Below are 16,049 nucleotides of genomic sequence, written 5' to 3' on the forward strand. Positions count from 1 at the left end.
AAAACTCGACCCTGCCAACACTCAACAATCGCCCAGCCGTAGCCTTTCTATCGAAGTGCTCTGGGTAGTGTTGCAGAAATATCCAACTGGATGATGAACTCATTACGGGAGTTTACCGCACCAGGAAGACCACTTATGATCATCAGTCGTAGTAGTGCAACCCCACCATTTTCTACATGTAGAGGAGAACCTGCCGGATTTACTTGTCAACCGAACACTAGACTCCTAAGGAATAGACCGTCTTAGTGGAACTTCCAGGCCATTTGGGCCAATATAATTAGGCTGGGCCGGTGCCACTCGACCACTTACGCCACTCCTAGTTCAGATGAAATCCATGACTCTGAAACGTAAAGCTCGTCCCCCCTTTCCCCAAGTAGAAACTTGTTGATACGGCTCCACCAAGAAGTCGTATCTAGTTGGAAAGAAAACTCACCGATATTTCCCATGCGATGCATGTTAATGGATTAACTTGTTCCAAGAATTTTACTTCCCGAGTGTTGGGTAAGTAATCAAAAACTTTTTTTATCAAAATAGCAACCTTGTTGCGAATATAAAACACACCATAGAGCTGGATCCCTCAGGTTTTGAGCGAGTATTTAAATCCCCTTCGAAAGGAGGATCTTAAATATAAAAAGGAGTTTTGGGATCCGCCCTAACTTTTAAAATCATTTTGAAGACTCAAAAACATTTTAAAGAATGTTTAGAGTGATCCTGATTTAATAAAATAAATCAGTCCCAATATATTAGAAAATATCTGAATATTATTATTTAAATAATATTCCCATAAAGAATAAACTTTATAAAAATAATTGAAGTAGAAGTTTTAAAACTTATACTTGAAATGAATATTAAATAACCAAAGATATACTTATACGAAAGTACTATCTTTATTTGAATAATCAAAAGTGAGTTTGATTATCGACACATTATTCTTTAATAAAGTAAAGAATATTATTTAGTAAATAAGCGGAGTCATAAGTTCTCGAATGAATATTCAAAAATAATATTCATTAAATAAAATAAACGGAGTCATATGTCCTCGAATGAATATTCAAAATAATATTCATTAATATGAATAAACGGAGTCATAAGCCCTTGAATGAATATTCAAAATAATATTCATTAATAAAAATAAAGTTATCGAATAAACCTTATTCGATTCATAGTTTTGAAAACTATATCTATATCTATATATATATATAAATATATATATATATATATTATACTCGGGAACATCGACTCCCGGTTTTAGAAAATGTTCACCTTTGGGTCCCCAATACTAAGGGTATACGCAATTACTGCTTATCTCTAGCATAGGTATTATGCAACTAATAAGCATTTGAATCAACAGATATATATCAAGATTATGAAACAGACATGCATATATACCATATCACATGCTCCAATATATCGCAAGATTTGCTAATTAACCATCATGCATCTATCACAAGATAATGCATATACATATGTATACATCACAACAACAGTATAACGGGTAGAAAACTTGCCTGAGCGACTGGGGGTGATAAATGACTTGGGACGAGTCTGGTAACCTATAAACAACATATAAGTTGGAATTAAACCAAAGTCGCTTATAAATCTATACTTTAACCAATTAGACACTAACGTTCGCTTAAGTGCTTAACGATTCACGATTCACTTAAGTCGCTCGAGTACCCTCGGCTCCACCATTTTTAATAAATTAACCATTAAGGGTTTTAAGGCGATTCTTTTGCGAGTACCCTACCAACTGCCTAATCCACTTAACATAATTGTTTCATACCCCAATTAGTCATTTAAAGTACTTAACCAAGGTTTCAAAGTAAGGCGAGAGGTAAGGGTTCGGTCGCGAAATGCCGTTACTTAAAACGGTCGTTTCTCCTAAACCGTACATCGGATTCAAGCGAACCACATATCAAAACGAAGCTCGTAACATGAACTATCTAATAATGGCAATGGTCAAAACCTAACAGTGAGTTCATGGATCCTGATGTTAAGAACAAAAACAGTCTAAAGTAAATCGGGCATTACGACGGCTATGTTTACGCGATTACCAAATTTTATCCTACTCCAAATCAACCACAAATCAATCACAATTCAACCATACAACCAAACTCCATCCATACATCACTACAACAGCCCCAACACCTCAAGTTTTACAATTTATATTATTCTCAAACATGAACTAAAACTATTCTTAAGTTCATTAACTAATAACCAAGATTTACAACTCCAAAAACATCACAAAACCAACTAATCTCTACATATTCAATCACCATGCTTCTCATGAACTATCCTACTCATAATAAGCTCTTAATATTCAATAACAATGCTAGGTTAAGAGATTATACCTTCCTTGGTGAGTAAGAGTAACTAAGGAGCTTGGAATCACCCTTGAAAGTCCTTACCAAAGCTTAATCTAACCAAAAACACAAGATCAAACAATTTAAATTTCTTGAAAACACTATTCACTCTCTTCTTAAATGATTTATTAAAAGAGATTGTGAAGGAATCTGGAGCTTAAACTCCTAGGATAGCCATAACTAATCATAAGGAACCTTGGATAATTACCTTGCAATTTAACAATGGTTGGATCTTGGATTTTGAAATTTTCCTCTTTGAAAAAGAAGAAAAGCCGAGAGCTTCTCTTGAATAATGAGAGTCAACTTTGCTTTTGTGTTTTTTGATTTATTTGGCTTGGTTGATCCACTTTTGTTTTGATTTATTACCTTTTAACCATGGTGAATTTTGTGTGGTTTATAATCAACCAACCTTCCTTCCTTTTTGGTCATGCTTAGGTCATCATTCTTATGTCATCTTCACATGCTTGTCCTCTTCTTATTGGTTTGATGATATCATCCTCACTAACCTCTTTGATTAGCTCCTAATTACTTGGCTAATGACCGCTGATCTGTTATACGGTTCGCTTAACTTTCATTTTCGTTTATCATTTGAGGGATCATACCCAGGATCTTATTACTTGGGTTCCCTTAACCTTTATCAATACATTATATTCCTTTTATGATCCTTTCTTATAATCATTGAATTTAAATCCTTTTTATCCTATTCCCTTATACTCAATTCTTTCAGTATTTGGTGGATTTTCGGGAAAAATCAAAGTGTTCGAATTTGGATTCTGACGATCTTTACATACACTTATATCCCATATAAAGTACTAATAAGATCTCACAAAAACAATAGAAGAACCCCTACATAGTGTGGCATGGAAAGTTTTTTTATTCAGCATAATCAGCAAAACACTATTCATAAGGGTTACTAAAAGTTCAAAAATTTTGGGGTTATTACAAGAATTTAGACAAAGCTGATTCAGAGTCTCCTACAGCCACACACACCTTGGTGTTATCTGAAGATGAGGAGATTCTAGCAAGTTCTGGAGAGTCAGCTCCAGTAAACACTTCAGTGCCTACAGGAAAAGAGGCATTATTCCAGTTTGAGGAAGAGGCTGCTTTAGTTCCATGGGAGGAAACCTTTAGAGGGGCTGAGTGGATACATAAATGGAATGATGCTGATTTTATTCCCAGTCCACATGTTCTGACAAAACATGTCTCAAAAGATGATGAGTTGCTGATAAGTTCTGACTTCAAGCATCAACTAAAGGTCACTGCTCTCAGTACAAGAACTCTACAAGGTCAACACTCCAAGACTCATGCAAAGGTTGATAAACTTCAGGAAACAGCTAAAAAGCTAGACATGATGTACAAACTAGAAAAGCAGAGGTTTATCAGACCAATTCAAGGAAAAGTGAATGCTATTGAGCTTCTTCAAACCAAGCAGCAGGCCTAACTGGATGAGGTATTATAAAATTAAGCTGCTCAACAGACTCAGTTAAATGAGATCCAATCTTCAGTGGAACTCCTTCTCTCTCTACTCCTGACAGATGATGCCAAAAAGGGGGAGAAGGTGGTTAAGTCCAAATGCTCACCAAGCCAAACACTGAAGAAACAGGATGATCATGGAGATGACCAGGGAAACTCTGAAAAGAGTTGAGGTCCAAGTCAAGGGAAGCAGCTGAGCAGAATTCCCACTCAACAGACAAGTTCTCATAGATCTGCTATGCAAGGGAGGAATAAGGAAGGAAAGAAGCCAACATATCAGGATGTTCCTTTGTTGATCACAAATGCTGATACTTCAAATACTGATGATCAAGTTCTGACAACTACTTCTGATATGATAGTCCAAGCTGGAAGCCAAGAGTCACAGAAGTTTTTAAAGACTTTGAAATTCAAAGGAAAGAAAGCAACATTCTTCTACAAAGGTCCAAAAATTCAATATGTTGATGAAGAATTGGTCAAGAGACTATTCCTTAAGGATAATCCAGGAGTGGATTTAGAGAAATTAAGAGAAGAAGAAGATAAATTTGCTGCTGAGAAGAGCAAACCCAAGTCAAAAGCTTCTGATGCTAAAAAGCCACCAAGGCCAAAAGAAAAGGGGATTGTGATAAGAGAAAGATCTGCCACAGAGATTCCTAGATCAAGGACTAGATCTCAAACTACTATTGATCCCAAAGACAAGGGAAAAGGAAAAGTTTGGGAGACAGTCAAGAAACAGAAGATGAAGATTCCTCAAATTCTGATGGATCCTATGTGCAAGATGGTTCAAGTCTTTGATGATACTGCTGCTGAAGATGAAACAGTTGAAACTCTGAAGAGAAATAGGATGACAGAAGAATCTAAGATAACCTCTGACATAGCTCAAGTTGTTTAGAGTGAAGAAGTTCAGAACTTAATAAATCCTGAAGATATTTCATAATAGCAAGCTACAGATGAAACTACAAATCCTGACCAATTCATCAAGACATCAACCTTTGACACTGCTCAAGTTGACATAGACAGCTTAACATTAGAAGACAAGAAGAAACTGCTATGGAACAAGTCTATTCCAGTTCAGCCTAAGATAAATCAGATGTTGAATCAACTTGCAGCATTTGGGGAAAAAGCCAAGCAAGCTAGAGACACTTCTGGATTAGGTTCTGACAAATAGAAATTCCATACTGGGATAGAAGTTGATATTAGAGATCCATTCACAATGACTGACAAGCCATTTGAAGAGATCACACAGAAGCACCTTGACAAAGTGTTTTCTGCTCAAGTAGTGATGGATACTCATGATGATTATGAAATAAAAGAGAAGTTGATCTTATTTCTGAATGATGGCAGAACTTATAGATTATCTGAATCAGATGTGCTGAAGAAATCTGTCAAAGAGCTCCAATATATTCATTATCTACTGGAGGTAAATTATGATGTTACCAGGAAATGGTCAGAATATATTCTGAAGACAATAAGAGATTTACTTAGAATTTCTGGTACAAGAATGATGAAGTATACTCTAATGATGACTGAGGATGGTGGAAGAGAAATTTCTATGAGGAAGAATTCTGCTAAGGTAGAAGTAATTCTGAAAGGAAGATGCTTATGCTATAATGAAGATTCTACACATCCAAGGGTAATCAGACTGGGAGATGGACTTGAAAGAACTCCAATTTCTGCACTTAGAGTTGCCATATATCAGATTGGTGATATTGAAGATGAAGAACTACAGCAAGTCAAAGCACAGTTACTTGAAGTTAAAAGAAATGCTTAAAAGAAATGCAGAGACCAAGCTGGTATCATATTTTGTAAGGAATCATTATGGATTCAGGCTGATTCAGTGAATTTGGTAAAAGCTTCATGGACTGTAAGTTGTACTTAGTTGTGCATATAAAGTCTCATTGCATTTGTACTTAAATTTTTTTGACATCATCAAATCTATAAACTTGTATATTTTTATAATTTACAAGTTGGGGGGAGATTGTTAGATATATTTGTGATTTCATGTCTAATCTGATTTGTTTAGTTTCAGAACTTATTATCAGAACTTAACTGGAAATCAGAACTTACTGAAGACATGAAGTTATCAGAACTTTAGCCATCAGGACTTACATAAGAACTTAAGTGCGGATACACTTCAGGGATGAAAAGCGGCTGATTTACAGGAGAGGATCTGGATTAAACAAAAGAAGATATGCTTGGAGAGTTATACAGCTAAAGAACCACAGTAGATAATCTCTGATTGATGTATTTTAGGAAACATAACATATCATATCAATTAGGAGATATCTTGTAACTGTGTAGTATATAAACACAAATTAGGGTTTACACTATATGTGTTATCATTCACGAGAATATTATTTATTGTAACCCTGGCAGCTCTTAGTGATATCATACATCACTGAGAGAGTAGATTAAACCTACTGTAACAGAGTTTGATATATTGAATAAACTTGTTTTCTGTTACATACTTGTGTTTATAATCGAATTAATTGTAGATATTATATTCAACCCCCTTTTATAGTATCATTGAGGCCTAACAAGCCCAATGGTTTTAAGATTATTTTGGTGTCCTATTTAGGTTAAAATTATCGTAGTTATAGTATTATACTACCTAAGATATTATAGTTAGACTAAAGCAACAGCGAGAAACTCAATTCGCATTGAAGCTGCGCTGGTTCAGGTATCACTGATTTGTGGTATGTACAATTAATTACTTGTGAATTACATGCTTGTGAGAATCAGTTGTTAATTGGTGATGTGGCCATTGTTTATACTTTATATAACCTGTGCATATCCGAAATTAGATTTGCGATCTATGCATCAATTCTAGATAGTTTATTCACATATGTTTATTGTTATTTTTATATGTATATCTCGGGTTTTCAGGTAATCATCTTTTATTTTCTTGACCTCCAGTAGTGTACTCTCTCGGCTATTATCATTCACACATTATATCAAAACTTTTCAAGTAATTCACATTATTTTATATATATATATATATATATCTTAAATATTATTTTTATTTGATTATAGTGAAAGTTTGGGATTAGTATAAATAATTTCAAATTATGAATTGATTTTAATCTGATTTTAAATACAACTACACCTTTATTAATTTTCTTTAGATTTGGTTACCAATTAACCCTAGTAGGTGTATGCTTACAACATAAAATCCGTTATAGAATTTTATAATAGATTTAATATATTATAGAATCGAATACTAGAATTGTTTAATGTTATGGTTACGAAAAGGCAAGCATAATTCTTGAACATGAGCCACAAATCACATGTTGTAGTGTAGCTCTCAATTCTTGAGTTAATTGGCATTAATTTATTAAGTATACATTTTGGTTAGCAATTAACTTAAATATTAACTGGTAGACTTCTTTGTAACTCTCTAGAGATTTTTGACTTGCTAACTGGATTTGCTAGGATATACTTAAACAAATTTGTTGCATGCATGCTAATGTCGCCTGTATATTAATTATTGAATTTAATTAATTGCCAAATGACATGCATGTCTATTTCTATATTATTTATTTAACGAGTGATATTTTTATTATAGTAGAAAGTAAGCATATTTAAATAATTTTTATCATTTTTTGATTAGATTGAGTTTGGGGATTATATCGGATTTTGGGTATTATTGAATTAATTTAGCCACTAACATAAGGTACGAATTTTTGTTCCTTTCTTTTGAATTAAATTCATCAATTCCTTCTACTTTGTTATAGCGATTCATATTTATAAATTTTGAATAGCTTATATACTTTGGTTCCCTTCCTGATTTATTGTTGCATCAATTTTATAATTAGGAACCCTTTTGTACTTTCAGAATTTAATTGCTTGCTCAAAATATTTACTCGTCTTTTCTTTAATTGCTATATTTATTGTCAAGTTAATCTTATAAACTTGTGACCCTTATATTCAGTGTGTACTTTGATTACACATTCTTTTATTCATTTCATATTCCCTATTTTTATAATTATTATTGCCAACTCATTTATTGTTATTATTTTGTCTGTTTCACAATTATATTATGATATTATATTTGTTCCGTTCCGTTTCTACTATGAGTTTGGCAATATTTTGAAACCTACGTGTTGGGCTCTTCAAACCTATCTGTGTGGTTAAATCACAGACGAGTTCATGGAGTTTGGAGTGTCTGGTGAACTCAGCACTTACTCGTATCGGTGTCGTGAGTATACGAACATGTCTCTGGGGTATAAGATTGTGTAATGATCATGATCGCTATCGTGTGCTTTCTTCTTCTGAATTACCGAAGAAGGATTCTCTGTATTGTAGAAACGCTTTGTGTATTTCTTGTGTTTTCTTCTCGTGGATTACCGGGGAAGAATTCTCTATTTTATATTTCGCTTTGTGCGGGTATATACTTGTATAAGAGACCCTTATGTATACATACCTTACTTGATTCAGCCTTATATTTGTTCAGTTCGTTTCAGTGCACTTATTATCATGTATTTCTTTTGTTTAATATATTATTTCACTTTATTTTCAGTCTTGATTTGAAACTCTGTGTCAATAAGACACAATACATTCAGTTATTTAAAAGTTAGTTTTATTTTACTATTTATGTTCGTACTGGGAATTTGGCTCACTCGTATTATTTTATTTCCAAAAGAAATCAGGGGTAAGCGGGGATTGTGATGAGTGCCACCTATTTGCTGCAGTCTGTGTAGTTGTTTTAATAAATTCAAGAACTTAATTAGCTTTATTTTAAGATTTTCTAGTACTTTAATTTTGAGGACTAAAATATTGAAATTATCATAAATTTTGTTTGTATTCTATTTCGATTTAGTATAACTTAGATTTGTTTTGAAATTCTGCTAATAGTTATTGATTGTACTGATTAATATTCGAGATTTTTCAGTATCAAACTAAGCACCAAATATTTGACTATACTATACTTTATTTTTAATATATTTTCCACAAGTCACCAAATGTAATCACCGATTTTCATATATATAGTTTCCAAATAAAGTACGTGGTAAGTCTTATTAAACAAAGCTTATTGTACTAATTTAACAGCGAACTTATTGTAGATTGTACTCCCTCGTTCCCAAATCCAAATGTATAAATGTAAACGTAAATGTTAAGGTAACCCTTTGTACTTTATTTCTAGGTTTCCTTTTTTTTTAATTATCGAAATTAGATAGTTTGCTAGAAGGGGGAAAATATTCGAACTTCTTACGGGACTATACTTTACAGAAACATTACACTGTGTGGCGGCACAAATCACCAAAGGTATGCAATGTGGGGGGACAGAAGGAGTACATTTTAATACTAGAAGATATTACTGACGATCCGTACTATAGAAAATATTGAATTTACTGATTCAACAACTTAATAATTATTCAAACATATTATACATTTTTCTTAAAATATATTCCACACATCACCAAATTTAATCACTAAATTTCATATATATAGTTTCTGAAAGAAGTACTGGTAAGTCTTATTAAACACGGCTGATTTCACATTTATAATATCAAATTATTATAAATTTTAAACCCTCCTTCCCATCCAATTGTATCCATCTTTTTGTCAATGTACAACAAACACTTGAAGATGAATGTTAATTAAACCTCCATAATTTATTTTTGGATTTGTATTTGTTTGTATAAAAATTCAAAATTAAATAGTTATTTTAAAGGGAAAACAATTGTTAACTGTTGATGAAGTAGTCTTTCTAATAATGGATGATCACATTAATCACCGAAATATGTTATGGGAGTATAACGATGTTATTAAGAATATGTTTTCTACAAAACACCTAAAATTATTGAAAAATCACCCAATTGTTTAGTCCAAATTTTTGATTTATAAAAGGTATTTATAATTTTATAAAACATATTATGATTTTTACTTGAAGTTTTAATATTTATGGTTGAACAATTGTTTTTAATAATTTATGCACACATTTTTCAGAAGAACCGATTATATGGTTAACAAGCTTTTAATTAAGATTATTGAGAAATAAAAAAATAGTTATGGACAAATTATGATTTATTACTTTAAAAAAATTGTTCAACAGATAGACAGTTTTGGATATATGTTAGATCATATTTTTAAGTTGGAAGTAGTAAAGATTGGATTGAAGAAAATCCCACTTAATAGGATTTGGCGCTCAGATTCTTATTGTATCATTTTAGGCGGGAACTGGGAAGAAGAAGAGGCAAGGCGTACGGTCTAGTTGAAGTGTTAGTAGTTGTAAGACCTTAAATGTATTTGACAAAAGATGACCAGTACCCATTTTAAGGGGCTCGAGGCTAGAAACTACTGATTGCTTAAAATCTGACATTTGACAGAAGTGTTAGTACAAAGTTATACAAAACTCACTGTTTACCCAGAGTACAAAATATTTTGGTTCATTAGATTGACAAACTTGGATCTCAACTCTGTTAAATCCAACTAACTGGCAAGATCCTCAACTACCTGATATATAATAAATGTGGCAGAGCTGATGTTGCTCAACTACTTGATAGTTCAATAGTATCTTTTCCTGTAAAATTTTTTACAATACTGTGTAACTATGCTTATTTATACTGAAACCTTACTTATTCCATTAAGAAAAAACTAATAATAAATTGTAAGCATTTGATAATTAATATATGACAACAAAATACTAACTTTGCTAGATCAACACTAAATTCAGATTAAAACCATAGAAATTTAAAAGAAAACACCAGAAATCCATAGGATTACATCACTTAATAAACATAAAAGAGCATAGTTCAGAAGAAACTTAATAAACTTAATTGAAATGGTAATAGATACATAAAACCACCCCAATAGTAACGAACTCAGAACTATTCATTCATCTTCTTCCGGATCTCAGCGTGCTCAATGCGAAGAAGCCTAATCTCCTCAACCAGAAGCTGGTGCTGGGTGTTGAACTTATTGTTGAACTCTTCCTGCTGCATGATCATCTTCCCAGTTAACTGCATGTCGCTCCACCCCAGCGCCTCAACCATCCTTGACACAGCCGCCAAGTTAACATTCTGATTGGGCATGCTCTTTTCCATATTCTCCAACCTGAAGAAACTTAGGTTCTTATTTCTGCCACCGACGTACACATCGGAACTACTACCACTGTCAGGAGATAGTGCTTGAGTCGATCTGATTGCACTATAATAAAATATATATTTTAAAATGTAAGGTTAACGATTAAAATGCAAATAGTCAATTGAGATAATAGGAAAATGAAGCGGATCGCATGCATGAACCCATAGGTGTAATACTACAAACAGTTACCTACTCATTTTGTACTTAAAACACAATGCTACACATTTATGTTACATATTTGACATGGCTTCACTGATATTTATGTTAAACATGAAAAATATAATAGTGCCTACTGGTGTGAGCATGAACTCGAAACAACATATATATAAGTCATAACATACTACTATAAAATCAGAAGATAACATACATGCTAACAAATTGTATAATTCATCTTACATCAAATAAAAGAGAAGTATTCTAAAAAATGAGGTACGAGATCGGAGATGCACGACCTCTGCGGAACAAAGTAGAGATAAAGAATATGTAGATATGTATATACATTGATAGGTGATATAAAAATGAAATCACTTGTTCTTTGATGCGGATGCCATTGCGCCTTTGGAAACAGAATACAAATATAACTGAGAGGATATCTTTCTTAAAAGTATGTGAGTTTGATCAAGTGTGCTTTAAAAGAGAACTTGGGGCAGATGAAAGGTCCAAGTGTATCAAATGCAATGGAAGTGCCTAATCTTGGACTGTTACGTTCTCCAAAATATGCAAGCTGGAAGCAATACAATGAATGATGATGTACCAGATGAAAAGACTTGAAGTAATAACCAATACAAAAATGATATTCCTGTATTTTTAAATTCCTGTAATAAAAATAAAATGACAGTATTAAAATTTATTCCCAAAGTCTATACTCTATTAATATGTAGCAGAGTTTCAAAGATGCAGAATTAGTAAATTGTTGACATTTCCCCACTTTAAAAAAAGTAAGTTTTAATGTTGTGGAAATTACATTGTTTTTCTAAATTCCTAATATTAATTTCATTATTTTGTAAATTATTAGTCAGAAAAGTATTAAACGTGGTTGAAATTAACTCAAATTTTAAATTTTCAATTCCGTAGTAAATGTTAAAATATTTTACGAGATATATAATGTTCTTTTCAAAATAAAATTAGTAGGTCCACTCATGTAAAAATATTAAAAAGTAGTGTACACTAAGTGTATAATAAGTACTAGAAATTAGCATTGTTAAACGGATAATTCGGATACAGATCTGCCTATATCCGTATCTGGACCTGGATCCGAAAATTCGTATCTATATCTGTATCCAAATTTGGAAATATTTAAAGAATAATATTTGAATCCGGATCCGACGGATACTATCCGGATACGGATAATATCCGGATCTGAATCCGATTTTCAATCAGATTTTTTATTTTTATATTAAAAATTCAAAAAAATTCAAAAAAATACAGTAAAAGTTAAAATTTCATTGATTTAATCCTATTTTAATTTACTCAAATTAATTTATATTTAACTTTTCAATATATTTATTGTATTTAAATTATTGAACTCAAATAATTTTATTATATATGTCAACACTGTTTTTACAATTATATAAAATTTGTATAAATTTAATATTTAAATATATATATATAATGTGTATGTGCTTATTTATATAGACATACACGCACTATAAACTTAATATAATAAATTTTAAATTATATATAACTATAATATATTTATTCGGATTCAGATATTATCAGATATGAATATGCCTATATTCGTATCCACAATCGTCGATTTCGAATATGGATGATATCCATTTTGTTTCAGATAAGAATAGTATCTGCTTTTTTCAGATACGTATGCGGATTTTTCGGATGAATATATGATTTCTCGAAATATTTTGACAGCCCTAATAGAAATATCGTGATGAAATATTTGTAAAACCCTTTTTTTTAATATTTAAAGGCTAAAACCTGGCGCGCACAATCACCTACCAGTACAATCAAAACCTCGAGTGCCAATCGTACTGTATTGCACAAATAGAAAGCGCAAATATATGCACGATACAGAGGACATTCAACTTTAGAGCAACATTTTGTTGATTGATGCGTTTATAGGACAACAATATTTTATACCTTCATACGTGAGAAAAAAATTGAACTTACGAAAAGCGCTGGGAATTATATAAGTCTGGATATGTTAATTGTACAAATGTATCCATAAACTAATTAAAAGAGTTAATATTATTGAATGAGTGAGTATAATACTTTATTGAAAAGGATTCAATAGTATTCGTTAGAAATTATGACTTGACCAAAAAGCGCGAACAATGTAATTCGATAAATGCTCTACCAATTGAAATTATGACTTGACACTTTTGTTTACCACATGCAAGTATTATAGTTACGTAAGAAAAAGATCCTACATGAGGTTATATATATGTTTTATTTGCAAATTGTAACGTAATTAAGAAAAACATACCTCCCCGTTAATTGTATAAATTGCATGTTGCAAACTTCACATTTTGTCATTTTAATCACCCTACCGATGAAGGTCATGCCTTTACTGCAAATTTAGTTGCAGTGACATATAATGATGCACAGATAAATACCATAATTTAAGATATGTGAAGCGAGAAAATAAGTCACTTCATACAAGAAAAATGGAGCAGCATCTTCCTGAGTAATGTATTTCTAACTTACGAAGTGTGTTCATATGAATTTATATAGTACAATTTAACTCTTAATATGTTAATTAAACATTCAAAATAAAGTTGAAATATAAAATTCTAAGGTAAAGTTTACGTTTAAAGCAAATAGAAGACACCTTTGTTGATTTACGAACATAAATTTATTTCCCAATATTCTTAAGTGACAAAATGTAGTGGACCAAATATCATTAGATATATTATCTTAATTTATTTTTTACATATTATACCAGGTACATCCATTGATATCCATTCACATAATTCAATAAGTTAATATTAATATTCCCACATGCACGTATTTCACTTACCTAACAACGAAACTCTACATCCATTGAGACAGACTCCACCGTTACTTTCACTTATAAAGATTCATAAATCAAAATTCAGTAATTTATGTATTCAATCCCATAACAATTACCATATAACCTCAACCGCCAATCGTAATGCATTTACTTATAAAGATTCAAAAGTAGAAAGCGTAAAGTTAAACACGGTACAACATAAAATGAATTCAGTAAGGACATGCAAATATATAGCAACATTTTGGTGAATGATGCGGTAGTAGGAAAAAAATTATTTATTCCTTAATATGTAATATTAAAAATAAAATTCGGAATTGGATATATATATAATTAAAATAAATGCAGATATGTTTAGTGTACAAACATTAGTTGTCATCAGATTTAAATTAAAAATTATAAAATAAAATTGAAACATCAAATTTGAAGGTTAATGAGCAAAAAAAAATGATAACAAAATTTACTAGGATGACAAAATAGTTTAACATTTTACTTGGAAAATTGGAAAATGTCAAAATATGCGAAATCATTTACATATTGTCTTTCATATTTTTTTCCAGAAAATGGAGCACTACCACGCTGAACTGTTGTTCATTCTGTAGTACCATATCAGTTTTAATTAAGACTGTACTACTTCAGCCACCTAACTGCAGCACTACATACTTCAACTTTAACAGATCTACCTGCATTGAAGACCCAACTACTTCTACTGCAAAATCCCCTCTCAAAGATCATTGAAGACCCGGATCCAGTTTGAGTAAGAACACTTGCATCCATTTTGCATTCAATACGCTTTGAACAATTTCGGTCCTTATATTCCTTTCTTCCAATTGATAGTTAGATGGCTCTGCTAAAACATGACCTCCTTTCCAGAATAGACACAAACACTTATGATTAGGAATGCAGGTTTAGAGTTCAAAAAAAGTGGAAAGGGCTTAATAAGGTCACACAATAATGTTGGGGCATAAATATAGTGTTTGTGGATGATGTTGTATGTTATACCAACCTCTTTATAGATACATTAAAGCTTTCCTATACACCGTATAGCACCAAAATTACTGATACTCCTTATTTATTAACATAATGTAGAATGATAGAATACATGCTTTCATCAGCACGAAGCATGCTGAAAACTTATCGAAAAAATTGTAAAAGGCCACATATATATTTTAAGTAATTTCAAGGTGAAAACATACGTAGGACATGAAACATACTGTGTTGTGAGGACTAATAAGCACATTTACTTCACTGAACACACCAAGTGTGTAATGGATGTGTCCTCTAGATTACCAATAGAAATGCAAGCATTTGTTATGTTTGCTTTGGAAGAAATTGCAAACTGTGGTGATGCTAATAGATTCCTCATTGGTAATGCATTTTTTTAAATTTACATCTAATTCAAAATGTACGTTCTTCTATACACTTATTAAACTTCTTCCAAATTAGATGTGGTGGGTATTGTGCAAATATACAACCAATTGTTAGCACGGCAAAAAACAATATGGAAAGTAGGCGCTTAATGTTTGAAATTACAGATGAAAGGTTATCACATTATTGTTCAGCTGCTGTGACATTCTAAACCTTGCATTACTTAAATATTGTTAAAGTTGGAGATATTGTTGCAGTACTTTTGTGAATGTAACACTCTTCAACGAATAGCTGCCCAATATGCTACAAAACTACAAGAAGCCGACAAGTGCAAGATTGTAATCATCATAGCTATTGCAAAAATACATAAATACGAAGGTATTAGCACAACATAGCATTTACAAGTTTTTGTTTTAGTGTTCGTTTTTAATACACTATGTCTATCATATATCATATACAGAGTGTATCAACCTAACAAATTTCCCGGCAACAGAAATTTATGTTAACCCACAACAGTACGGCGTGGATGAGGTCCTAACCTGGTAAGCTTTATGCCACTTAAAAATTGTCATACACTTTAAGAATATATGTCACACAATATTCCCTGTAAAATATAGTTACCAAGTGAGGCCTGTGATGGATATTTCAAGTGACGAAGAAGAGCAGAACACTGGGAACATTACAGTCTCACAGTTACAAGGCTTAGGAGATGACTACTTGAATGTAAGCCCATTAATGAAATACAGGGAAGTTATATTTGCTATTCTTAACTATACAACTATAAGTTTCAGAAA

This window comes from Apium graveolens, chromosome 1 (genome assembly GCF_009905375.1).
Source record: "Apium graveolens cultivar Ventura chromosome 1, ASM990537v1, whole genome shotgun sequence".
Classification (NCBI taxonomy): Eukaryota; Viridiplantae; Streptophyta; class Magnoliopsida; order Apiales; family Apiaceae; genus Apium; species Apium graveolens.